At 40.7% G+C, this 14,064-nt stretch overlaps 1 protein-coding gene across 1 annotated transcript in view; it reads left to right on the top strand.

Annotated features, from left to right (window-relative positions):
• Positions 1-14,064, top strand: part of ZMAT4 (zinc finger matrin-type 4) — a 2,238,825-nt gene that overhangs the window by 1,190,331 nt on the left and 1,034,430 nt on the right. The window lies entirely within an intron of this gene.

The raw sequence follows: 14,064 nt of genomic DNA, 5'->3' as shown, positions 1-14,064 counted from the left end.
GTCAATTCCTTACGCCTGCTTGAAGCAGGCGTTAGGACTGATGCAGCACGTTAAGTATAGGGCACACCCGAGCATTGCTGGAGTCGCGTCGCGCTTGCGACGCGACTCCAGCGATGCACCGCCCTTACGTCACGAGATGCGTCACGCATCTGTCTACCCTTGCGCCACGGCGCGCCGCATTGTAAATGCGGTGCATACGCCGTGACGCAAGGGTAGTTTTGCGTGACGCATTTGTTCTGGCGCATCCCTGCTGATTTGCAGAGATGCGCCAGAACTGATAAATATGCCCCCATATTTCTTAGTATTCACAACACCAGTAATTCATTTTTCATTTTGTCTCTTTTCAAGGCCCATTTGTTTAGGAATATGTAATATGAGGAAGTTCGATTTAAGATTGTTGGGCACTTTCTTTAGAACATGTGCATACTTCAGTTCACTTTACTGTATGTTCTTAAATGTCTAAATGCTAAGTCTTGAAAAAGCAAAGGTTTATGTCTCGTTGCAATATGAGAAGTTACTTTCTGCCTTAGAATCATGGCACACAAATTTTGTTTTCGCGTAGGAGTGAATGTTTGAAAACCAACACTTCATCAAGAGGCTCAAAACCTTATCCATTAAAGTGCCTTTATGCAGCTGGACCTAAAGCATCCACTTTGGAATCTATCACAGCCTCTTGGGAGGTTTAATAAGCTATGGAAACTACACAGCTTGAGTTGTTACTGACATTTGAACTAAGTTGCATCCACTAGCACTTGTTGCTCAGCAGAAAATTATGTGGAGCTCTGTGCGATACTACGAAACTACATACTCAGGGCCTCATTTTATGAGAAATGACGCATCGCTGCGTGAAAGCAGCGATGCGTCACTTCTCAGTGCGCACTCCTTGGGACATTACTGATGCGTCATATTAATGTATGACGCATCATGTCGCAACGAGTTACAGATACGTCAGTATTTCTGACGTATCTGTAAGCCCAAAATTGACGCATTGCTGAAGTGTGTCACAAAAGTGATGCAACTCCAGCAATGCGTCCTTTCACATGGGACAAGCCCAATGTGAAAGGGCCTGCGTCAGTCTTACGCCTGCTGTGAGTGATAGATTTCACTGCGTCACTTCTACGACCCTTCCTTGCGTCAATACGCCCCCCTTGCATACATTATACCTGGCGCAGGTATAATGTGGCGCAGGGATTTACAAAGTGACGCATCTACCTAGATGCGTCACTTTGTAAATATGGCGCAACAAGGTAAATTTTTTACGCCACTGGTGCGTCACAAAAAGTGACGCACCGGCGGCGTAAAAGTGACACAAGGCCTCATAAATGAGGCCCTCAGCATCTAGGCAGAGAGTAAAGCTATTTGATTTTAAGAGGATTTCTAAAGCACTATTTTAACAAAGAGGTGATTGTACTGTAATTCCTTTCATCCCGCCGTGCAGTCTCAAGAAAGGCAAGTCAGCCTAAACTGTAGTAACTACTTTTCTTAACGTAAAAACTGAGATAGTAGCAATGACTTAGGAAGTGTTTAATTATAATATAAACAGTTTATTTTATAGTGAATTCTATCATGGTACAGCTAGGGCCTTATTGTTGATTGGTAGATGCGATACTCAGACCAAACTCCGTCCACCACATTACAAAAGTCATTGGCTATAAAGCAATTGTAATACGGCTAATGGCACATACCACATATGTGAAGGAGTATCCTGCCCGCCCCTTTCTAAATGACTCCCTTAGTTTGGAAACTTTGAAAAGTTTATAGATTCAAACAAAAAAAATAAACATTAGTAAAGCTAAGAGGGCTAATCTTTGCAAGCTGGTGCACTGGTTACATTCTATTTATTTTTATTGCAAGCACATTCCCAAAAATAAAAAAGAACACGAAATAAATGTGCCACCAGCAAAATGTGGCAGCCATATGCTTACAAGAAAAAACTGAAATTAAAAATGATATTATTAATAACACATAATTTTAATAGAACAGTGTGCGTTGTTCCTACTAGGCAGGTGCAATGAGAACAGCGACATAGACCAATTTTAGCTTTATTGCACACCACAGGAAAATATCATTCTTATTGGTGCAAAGAATAGATACTATTACCTTTGATGTACTGTAATCTAAAGACGCAATTTAAAGATAAAAAGATGACTTGTGGCGTAATTTGCAGTGCTTTGCAAGGGCATGAATTATAGTTACTTTAGGGCATGAGTTAGAGTTACTTATAACTATAACTGGTGAATTTCAATGGTTTTGTTTGTTTCAATTGGTGTGCTTTAGCTGACATTTTCACCGAATTTTACATCCCTTTATTCTTTGGTTTGTATCAGTGAATTTCTAAGATTTATTTTAATGGAAAGTAACATATTATTACAATTCCCAACTACACCTCTCCATTTAGCCTTTGTATTTTCAGTGAATTTCAATGCATTTTTATATGTAAGTTAAGTTGCCCATTGCTGTATGCAGAGTGGAGTTGGGTGTAGATCCTGGCCTGGCAGTACCCAACCACCTACATGTGCCCTAGCCCCCGCAGTGCATGGCTTTTGGCTGAGCACAGCATGAGGTTGCGCACAGGGGCTGGCCTGGGCAAGATGAGCACACGCTGACCCACAGAGACATGTGGTGGGTCCCAAAGGGACATCCCCTTGATTGGCTAACCAAAGCATGAACAACAGGTTGTGGCAGCCATTACATGACTTGGGGGTTTAGCCCCTTTTGAAATGCATTGTAATAAGTGCAGGTTTTGAGGGTCCCAAGAAGGAGCACGTATAAAGCAATATAACAAGGGATGGGTAGTAAACTCCGCTTTGACTATGGACATCACAGAGTTTTGCCACTTGTCCTCGGGAGACATCGTTACATCGCAGTCTTTACACCGCGATATGTTGACAATGTGGCCATAACAAAGCAAGTTGTTACAATGACTTGCTCTGGATGGCGCTATACACTAAGGAATAGTATGATTTACTATTCAAACACCTTCCGTACTGTTACGTCGGCTGGAGTTGGAATAGTAAATCATAATATTCCTAAGTTCAGTGCCCTCCAGCGCAAGTCGTTGTAATGACTTGCGTTGTAATGATTGCATTGTAAACGTATCGTGGTGTAAAGACCACAATGTAATGTCATACATTCCTTGCCCTCTGCTTGGAGTGCTGAGTTCAGCAAAGACTCTACCAACCACCGTGTTTACCGGTGCACACCCACCCCTGGTATCATAGTATTTTGCTTTCTCAACCTGTCTCCCACTCTGCTGCCACTTCATGTCTCTCTTTATGTCATTCTCTCTGGCTTGGACAGGGCCTCAATGGCTCCTAACCTGGAGTTGTTTTTGTTGCTTTGCCCTTCCTACCCAAACAGAGGTTTGAGAGGCAGGTGGGTACAGAATACTGCTCCAGCTCAAGCATGCAGGGCGGAAACATCATCGGACAGCATTCCCCTCACAGGAGGTGCATACCTCGACAGACAGTCACCTCTCACAGGCAGGCAGTATAAAAGCACATCATGCAGTCAGTCCCAGGAAGCCGGCCAAGCGGAACTTACTCCCGAGCTTCACACAAAGTAAGTCTTGTTCTGAGAAACAATCTTTCAAACATCAATGTAGACTTTCTACAATGTGATAGCCCTCGTTCTTAACAGTGTGTAGCAAAACGAATACATGTGGTTGATTGTTTTCTTTGTCGTTTTACTTGTATATTTGTTGGAGCAATTGTACATTTATATTTTTGATTTTCTTATAGTGAGTTTCTGGCAAGGGACACCTTTTTTTTTATTCTAGTGTTTTGTTTGTGAACTATGATGCAGACCTATTGCTGTGACTAGCTAGCCTTGACAAGAATTTTGACGTATGTTTTTTGAAAGTCAGCTGGCAGATTGAAATCTGTCTAATCAGATGTAATTGTCGTTGTATATATGTAATTCTAGAGGGTACTAAACAGTGGTGCAAACCTAGTGAATGTCACTGAGTTTAAACTATGATAATGCTGTTTCCCTTGCCACGGAGGGACAATGGGGCTTATTATGCTTGGTGCGTTTCTTTTAAATGCACTATAATCCATCCGGGTGCCTCGTCCTTCGGCTCCTCCTTGGTGTGGTAACCAGACCCTCGATGCACTCTGCTGGTGGGGGGCATTAAACACCAGATAGGAGGAGGGTTGCTTGACCCCCTTCAGGCGTCTGTGGCCAGAGCACCACAATGGAGGGCACATCCCTATGTATACATACTCATCTGCAGCTGCAGCTGCAACAGCAATTTCTAGTATTTGTCAAAAATATTCAGCCGTGGTCCTTATAGATAACAGCGGTGGGGCCGCGTTGGGGGGGGGGGGGGATTTCAAGGGACGATGCAGAGGGAAAATTAAATAATTAATTTTCCCTCTGCATTGTCCCTCGAAATCCCCCCCAACGCGGCCCCACCACCCCACCACCCCACCGCTGTTACCTGCACGGACCACAGCTGTAAACTTTGCATCAGAGAAAATTGTCCCGCGCTTCTTCCCTGATGCATCCTGTACACATATTCAGAAGCATTCCCTCAGCGCAGAATGCATGAGGACAGCTAAGTTAGGAGCATGCGAGGAAGTCTTGTTGGATAAAATGCTCGCCGCTGACCAATACGGTGATCCGAATATTCAGAGTGGCTTCCCAGTGAGAAGACTCTGCCTTACCACCATAAATTGACGAGTGGCACCATCCACTGTTTATAGTGCTTGGAAAGTATAGTGTGAAGCGCTATTTAAAAACTGCTTGTATAAATTGAATTCTACCAGTCTCTTATTAGATACAATTGTGGAAGCCATCAAGCATTAGTCATACAATTATACTGCCTCTGACCACTTCTTGAGGCGCACTCCATGAGAAGTTACATTTAAACAATGATCGCACTGGCAATGAGTGTGTGGAGAGCAACTCTGTTTCGCTTGTTTACTTAGCCGTAGTAACTTATGGGAGTGCCCTTTTTGTTTTTCCACTGCACAAATACCTGTGACAATCCTTAATTACCACTACTGGTCCCTTACTTCTGTCAGTTTCTTCTTGGTAATGCCGCCAGCCACCACCCGTCACCTGGGCATTTTTCACCACACTGGTACTCAGCAGCCGATGCAGGAATAATACTAAATGTAAACCACAGTGACATAACCAGATTGCAACTTGTATGGAATGTGAGCTGAGAGACAGAGTCAATCACACAGAGCTGCAGATTGTGCAATGGGAAAACAAAGGAGGCACAAACGACAAGAGCATCAACATGCTAAATCCATGGCAAAAGAATGGGCCACCTGAAATCCCATTTTGATGGAATCCAAGATGTAAAACTGAAAGAAATAATTTTTGTCCTGCAATTATAGTTTGCATCCCTGCCAAGTACCACACATCAGGGTTTAGACTAATACATTTTAGTGCTGGTGTCTGTATCACCTAAAATGCATTAGTCATGCTATTATATTGCACCTGACCACCGCTTGAGGCACACTCTATGAGAAGCCGCATTTAAACATGGAAAGAAATGTTTAATTTTTTGATCAATAACCCGTACAGTCACAACTCATGAAAAAATGATTTTTTTTAACCCCACTTAGACAAACAACAGCCCAAAAAATAAAGCGCCACAAAATGCCATCACTCTAAGTCTCATCTATGACATTAAATCATCCCTTACAGGTGGGCAGTGTTACCAGTGGTCAAAAAAGCCCCAACGTGCTGAAAGGGCCAGACTGACAACTAAATGGACATCTATAAGGGGCAGAAGACATCTTAACAAGTGGAACACTGAAATGGAACACAAGTGATCAGGGAGGCATCTGATGGCTTTCATACATATTAATGCCAGGTTGAATCAAAAAGGACAAGTAGAAATGCAAAGAAGCTAAAAGGAGAAAAATGATGCTCCCCAAGTAGGTCAGCACGCGATGCAAGTTCTGCTTTATGCAGACGATGATGTCCTCATGTTGACGACGGCTGTTGGGATGCAACTTTTACTAGACACCGTTTGAGATTTTTGGGACCATTTAGATCTTTCCATAAATCATGGCAAATCATATATAAAGGTTTTTGGCAGTAAGTCCACCAAATGTAAAGCTTTCTGTTGTGACAAACTTAATATTGCACATCCCCACTTTTAATTAACTGGGTATTTTGCTTGATTATAGGAATACCGGGGGTCCCCTTCTTATGTCTAAAAGAAGAATGCTTGCTCATACATGGGGAGTGGTACTGGATTTTGGTGCCAGGTTGGGCAGAAAACTGATTAAACCCCTTCTTCAAATTTACAGCACTAAATGTGTGTCCGCTACAACCTATGACAGTGATATATGGAGGTATAAGGATTGTCGCATGATTCAGGGGCGAGGAGAACAGGTTTAAGATTGGCGGTCCCACAAAGCACCCCAACGTTTGCTGTCCACAAAGAACTGGGACTTAAATATATCTCAGCTATCATTGCACTAAGACCATTGTTTTGATGGATTTTGGTGTGGTACAAAAGTGAGCCAACTCTGAACAGACTGATCATCAGGGGCTGTCTTTCATTAGACAACGTAAAAACAATACATTGGCTTGGTTATATAAAGTTGAAAGTCAGCAACATGGGCTGTCCATATCTATTTCCTACTCTAAAAAAGATTACTAAATCAGACTACTATTGGGTTAAATGCACTTTCATCTCTTGCATTGTTGTCCTAACGTCAGTGATGTATTACAGAAAACTGCTGGCCATGTTTTTTGCCTAAAACAGTACACTCTACAGAACCTTACCTGACATGGGTGACTAATGTTTATCATTGGCAGGTGTTAACATGATTTAGGTTTCTTCTTTTTGTACAACTAATTTGTTTTCCCAAGGGCAGGTCTGATCTGGTTAACTAAATTCCTGTGAGTGTGATCATTCATCTGCACAAACTCTCAATCATTTTGAATTGATTTGTTCTTTTTTACCTGACCAAGAAAACATTTTTATACCCGTTTTTAAAAACCTAGAATGTGCAAAAGCAGGGCCTGCTATCTTAAACCGTCTATTGCCTAGAGATGTTCACATCTGCATGTGCATAGGCAATTTTCTGAGCTGTGTAATTAATGCTCGGGGAGTCAGGGTCTTAAGTTTGTGTTGGGTTCTGTCCATTAGATGTGAACAGATGGCCTTTGTACCACCTGAAATGATTGAAACCCCTTTTTATGGTGTATATTGAATTGCAATGAATGCTATTTTGGTGTATTTGGGAAAAGGCTAATCCATTATATTTTCCCAGACGTTTTATTGCGTATTTGTCTTTGTAACATCCAATACCCCTTTTTTATGATGTAAGCTATTTTTTAATGAATGTTATAATTGGTGGACCTGGGAGACGGACAGTTTAATGAGATATGCATTTTTATGATATGTTTCTATGGATTATGTGTATCTTAACTGAATAAAGATATATGTATATATATATATATATATTCACTGAAAAAACCATAGGTTTCTCACACGTTATAGTTAGGAATTAGCATTTAAAAAACCTTAGAAATTCACTGAAAAAACCATAGGTTTCACACCAGTTATAGTTAGCTGGACATTTTACTCATACAAAACCATTGAAATTCCACCATTATAGTTAGTTGTACTCACTATAACTCGCGCGCCCGCAATCCACTGCTGATGATGTCATGTATTACATCACTCATGACATGGTCAGTGACATCACTCATGACATTACTGATGACATCTCAAATGACATCACTGGTGACATCACTGATGACATCATCCTGTGAATGTGTGTCTTTCTGAAAAATAAATATTTTCTATATGTGTATATCTAAACGTCGATGGAAGAATAGATGGGTAAATAAGTGTCTAAATGGATATTTTTGTAAAAATGATTGGGTAACTGATTTATTAAGTGTATCTTAGTGAATACATGTATTAGCGAGTATTGTTTAAATTTTTAAATATATATATCTGTGTCTCACTTTGTGTATAAGTGGCTGCATGGGTTGGTGAGTAGCTACATGAGTGTGTATATGGGTTATAAGTTGTTTTTTTGAGTATCAGTATGAGTGTCTGTATGGTTCAGTGGGCGATATTACTTAGCGCACAGATGAATGAATGAGTGACTCACTGTTTGTATGTGTTTTGAAGACAGCATGTGTGCAAGACTGTATGAGTGGATGATTGTATGTATGGGTGGGTTAGTGAGTGAATGATTGTCTCAATAGTATATTCATGTGTAACTACATATGTTTTAAACTAGTATATGTTAGTATTGATGTATATATTTGAGTATATGTGAGAGTGAGAATTTGGACGAGTACCTGTATAAATAAGTATGTGTTTTTATAATTGATAGTTTAAGAGAGAAAATATGTGTACATTTCTGTGGTAGTATGTGTAGTGGTGTGTGTACAGCAGTATAATCAAGTAAATTGATTTTTGATTATTTGCATGTGTGAATATGTGTGTGAGTAACTATATGGATGAGTATTAGTGTGTAACAGGATGTATAGGTGTATGAGTACATATGATGAGTGAGTACATGTATGAGTGACTATATAGGACTGTTGTTGAATGAGTGGATGTGTATGTAGATGTTGGAATTACCGAATAGGTTGTTGTAATTGGTATTGGTATCTCCATTTTTTTGTAAATTGTAGTTTCCATTTTTGAATGTGTGTAGCAAAGATAATATTAGAGTGAGAGGAGGTATGTTACTCTTTCAGAAGGTTGATGTCATCAGTGATGTCACTGACCATGTCATGAGTGATGTAATATGTGACATCATCAGCAGTGGATTGCGGGCACGCGAGTTATAGTGAGTACAACTAACTATAACGGTGGAGTTTCAATGATTTTGTATGAGTAAAATGTTCAGCTAACTATAACTGGTGTGAAACCTATGGTTTTTTCAGTGAATTTCTAAATGCTAATTCCTAACTATAACGTGTGTGAAACCTATGGTTTTTTCAGTGAATTTCAAAGGTTTTTTCAAAGCTAATTCCTAACTATAACGTGTGTCAAACCTATGGTTTTTTCAGTGAATTTCAAAGGTTTTTTCAAAGCTAATTCCTAACTATAATGTGTGTGAAACCTATGGTTTTTTCAGTGAATTTCAAAGTTTTTTAAATACTAATTTCTAACTATAACGTGTGTCAAACCTATGGTTTCTTTCAGTGAATTTCTTAGTTTTTTTTAGTGTTAATTTGTAACTATAACGTATGTTAAACCTATGTTTTTTTCAGTGAATTTGCAAGGTTTTTTAAATACTAATTTCTAACTATATCAGGTCTGAAAGATATGTTTTTTTCAGTGAATTTCCAAGGTTTTTAACATGCTAATTTATGTGTAAAATTTTATATTTTTTATATATTTATTTTTCACAAACTGCCTTTGTATATTATAATAGATTTCTCCGTTCCAGTAATATGCAATGGTACAGCTATTTTTTATGATTTGGTTAAAGTTGAACAGTATAGTCTACATCTTTAATCAACAATAAACACTCAAATTATTTTTTTACTTTTTTTTTGGGTGATTTTTTCCAACGTCCGCGCACCGTGCACGCACCTCTTACATTTTTTTTTTTATTTGTTTTTGCCCTTTGGGGTCCTTCAGGGACTTCCTGAGAAGGCCTAGGGGGTCAGGGAGTCTCTACCCTGCCTCCTTTTCACGTTCTCCACTATTGTTTTTGAGTGACTTCTGCCTCGAGGGTGCGCGCACCTCGCAATTTTTTTATTTTTTTACAAATTGTTTTTTTTGCCCATCGGGGTCCTTCAGGGACCCCCTGAGAAGGCCTAGGGGGTCAGGGAGTCTCTACCCTTTCTCCTTTTCACGTTCTCCACTATTGTTTTTGAGTGACTTCTGCCTCGAGGGTGTGCGCAACGTGCGCGCACATTGCGATTTAAAAAAAAAACAAATAGAGAGATCTTTTTTGCCCATCGGGGTCCTTCAGGGACCCCCTGAGAAGGCCTAGGGGGTCAGGAAGACTCTACCCTGCCGCCTTTTCCAAGTTCTCCGCTTTCGTTTTTCACTCTCTTCTGAAACTACACAAAATGGTGGCTGTAGGGTGCGCGCAACATGCGCGCACCTCGCGTTTTTTTTTTAAAAACAAAAAAATATTTTTGTGGCCTTCAGGGTCCATCAGGGACCCCCTGAGAACACCTAGTGGGTCAGGGAGTCTCTGCCCTGCCCCCTTTTCATGCTTTCCACTTTTGACCTCTGCCTCGGACAAAAAATGGCGGCCAACACTTCCTGATTTTTACCGATTGGAATGTTGACAGACGTCTAACAGCAAATCAGAATTCCGCTCATGCACATCTGGTGCGCGCACATCTGGTGCACTCACGGTGCGCGCTTATGGATATATACATTTTTTCAATTTCAATTTTCTCAACAATTACTGGAGGGATTTAGGCAGCCAAAAAGAACAGGACAACCTGACCAGGGTTCACCACAACCAAAAGATTAGTCTAAGTCAAAGTAATATTGGTGCAGCACACTTCCCGTGCCCGTTGTCCCCAGGCACAAATTCGGTCAGCAAATTATGAACAAAAGGTGGGAGGCGCACCCATTAAGGAATTACACAAATGCTTTTAGTCCAAAAGTTTTTTTCTTCTTTATTTAGGTAATTTTACTCAATGCACATACACAGCCAATGCGTTTCGTTACTGGTCGTAACTTCATCAGGGCATATGCTCTACTGTTTAGGTTCAAACTAATAGCCGGTTGTAGTTGAAAAACGGACGTAATTAAGAGAACGCAAATCCACCAATCTGGGAAATGCCTGTACTTTCTTGCAGAAAATAGGCCAGAGAGCTGTACGTGTAAGCGACACCGTAACGTGAAAAAAACTGCACAGGTCCACAAGTTTATAGAAGACACAGATGCTCTACTTGATAGAATTCAATCAGGGAGCTGATAATGATCGACGTAATCTTTGAAGGAGAAAACCCAGTCCACTACCAAAAGTAAAGGAAGCACAGAAACAGAAGCATTCTGCTGATTCGAGTAATAAGAAACGGCCTCTGCACAATATGTAGCACCTCCTGGCCCTTCCAATATTCGCCGAGATAACTAATAGCGATGTGAAGTCCTGGATATGTGTGTATTTCCTCCTATGTATAAAAGAGGATGCTTGGCCTGCGTCTAAATCCAAACAACAGCCACGCAGACCTTTAAAGTTCCTGGTCAGTAACAGCGACCTCCCGGCATGGTAACACGGGTTGGTAGATCAAACGAAAACCACGAATGGAACGCACCCGTATTTTAAAGCCAATTTAAAATACGGGTGCGTTCCATTCTGGGTTTTCGTTTGATAAAAGCATTTGTGTAATTCCTTAATGGGTGCGCCTTCCATCTTTTGTTCATAATTTACTGGAGGGATTTACACCATTTAAATAAAAGGGCGATCTGCGAATCAAAGTCTACCATTTTGCAAAATTTCTTGTAAATCCGTTCATCCGTTCGGGCTGTAGCCGTGTCTAATCGTCCTATGGAAAATAACATGGGGAAAACACGTTTTGGGACCCCCCTTTTTTCTCAGCCCCCACTTCATGAATCCCCCCAAAACTTTCAGGGAAGGAGCGGAGCGGGCCATCTTCTTTGAGAAATTCACAAAGATTCATCAACCGGCGCCAAAGATATTCCCAATAGAATGTTGCGCAATTCCTATGGAAACTAGGTCCTAACTATAACTACCTACTGGCGACCGCCATTAGGTAATATATATATATATATAGGTGGCCTGGGCGGACGACAAAGCAGAATGGGTGGATAGGGTGATCTGCTGGAGGAGATACATTGACGATCTCTTCCTTATTTGGAGGGGATCGGAATCCTCGGCAGAAGAGTATATAGCAGCCCTAAACACAAATGATCTGAACCTGAACTTCACCCACAGTATGAGCAGGAAAGAGGTCAGTTTTCTGGACTTAAGGGTTTTTGTTGACTCAGGCGCAATTCAGACTGCGCTTTACAGAAAGGAGACAGCGGGGAACTCCGTTCTACATGGACGGAGTAGTCACCCCACAACCCTCGTAAAAAGTATCCCTTACGGAGAACTGTTGAGAATAAAACGCAACAGTTCTCTGGATAAGGACTTTGAGGAAGCTGCTGAGAAAAGCATAAAACGCTTCAAATCACGCGGCTATTCTCAAACGGTACTCCAACAAGCTAAAGGAAAGGCATCAGCTATTGACAGGCAGACACTCTTGATTGAAAGACAGAGCGGAGCCACGAAGGGTGGCAATGGCATAATAAGATTAATCACCAACTATTCGGTGGCAGCGAATAGGGTGAGAGCCATTATGTCAAGAAATTGGGGTATCCTCAAATCTGATGCCGTTATTGGCAAAGATCTACCGGACCACCCAATGGTTACGTTCAGAAGGACCAGGTCATTGAAGGACAGGCTGGTACAAAGCCACCTGTCCAAAGAAAGATCTAAAGGAGAACTGCACGCCATGCATGAGTCATACCCATGTGGGAAATGCACGGCTTGCAGTACTAGTCAGAGGGTGCTCTCATATCAGGTACCACATAAGGATGCTAAGATTAGAATCCCCAAATTCATAACATGTTCCACCACATTTGTAGTGTACTGCCTTAAGTGTCCCTGCGGACTCCGCTACGTAGGGAGCACTACGAAAGCGGTGAAATTAAGAACATTAGAACACCAGCGGGCCATCGCTAATAAGGACGAGAACTAGCCGATGGCCCGGCATTACGCCACCCATCGTAATAGCGACAGAACCTTGCTTAGATTTTTTAGCTTAGACTGTATCCCACAAGATTTGAGAGGTGGAGATTACAAGCGGAAGCTAAGACGACTGGAGTCGAGGTACATTATAGAACTCCAAACAAAATCTCCAGGAGGTCTAAATGCGGGGGAAGAATTGATATCACATCTGTAACTTATGATTCAAGGAAAGTTAGTGAGCTGTGTCAATGCCTGAAAGAATATATATTTTTTTACAACGTATTAAAGAAACCAGGATGGTAATGGGTCAATGGACTATCTGAGATATTTTTTAGAAAAATATACCCCTATTCAGATATTACAGTGTATTAGGAATGAATTATGATCAATTTAATTTTCACTGTTTGCCCATTTAGGGCTCTATTGTTGCTATGGGTTCTGATATATTTAGGTTTTCCCTAAACCCATTACCACAGGATATGATGAATTTAAGTGCGATTTGGAGAATGTTGGATTTGATTTAATATTGTTTCAAAGATATGGAATCAACAGTCCTGAAATGATTGCCCATACAGGGCGGAAGACGAAAGACACAATTATTTAATTAATGTAATGTAATACTTAACATCATATGTATTCCTTCCAACAGTAATCCGAATTGCTTTAACTAGATTGATGTTATTTTGATTTAATTTTACCATTGTAAGATGGCGCTTATGATTTGGGCATTAGTCCGCTTTCTGTTTTGAGTATTTTTGTCTTTATTAACTTCCCCCTCGCCGTCGCCAGCTGATACTGACGAAGGCAAGTGCTGAAACGCGTTTGTTCTAATTTCTTTTTGTGCAATAAACCCTAACAAGGTTTTACCTACAGTGAGTGCTGGTTTTGTCAAGCAAGTTTGACTGTGGAGCGAAAATATATATAGATATACATACATATTTTTTTTTTAACCCAGTGGCAGTTGTAGTTATAGTTAGGTCTGCTTTTCCATAGACAGAGCACTTTTTGGTTTGCTATTATCTTTTGGACCATTTGACAAATTTTCATGCAATGTTCCAAAACAAAAGTTCATCCACCTCAGTTCCTTCCTGGAAAGCTTTGGGTGATCTGTCCAGTGGGGTCAGACAAAGAAGGTGGGTCCCAATACAGAAAATCCCCATGTATTCCATGGACTTTTTTAGACAGTGCTGCTGCAAAAACTGCTGAACAGAATTGCACCAAATTTGGCAGGAATCTAGATCATCATCCTGAAAGCGTGCTTTTTGTGATTTGGTGTAAATACCTTCACTAAGTTTTTGAGAAATTAAGGTCAACAAATATTTGCATATCTGGATGGTGTAGATTCCCTCAAATCCATTGTATAAAATTGAGCCTTCTGATTGGCCCAGAGTTTTTT

The sequence above is a fragment of the Lissotriton helveticus genome, chromosome 11 (genome assembly GCF_964261635.1).
Source record: "Lissotriton helveticus chromosome 11, aLisHel1.1, whole genome shotgun sequence".
NCBI lineage: Eukaryota > Metazoa > Chordata > Amphibia > Caudata > Salamandridae > Lissotriton > Lissotriton helveticus.
This window is presented reverse-complemented; position numbering and strand designations above follow the sequence as displayed.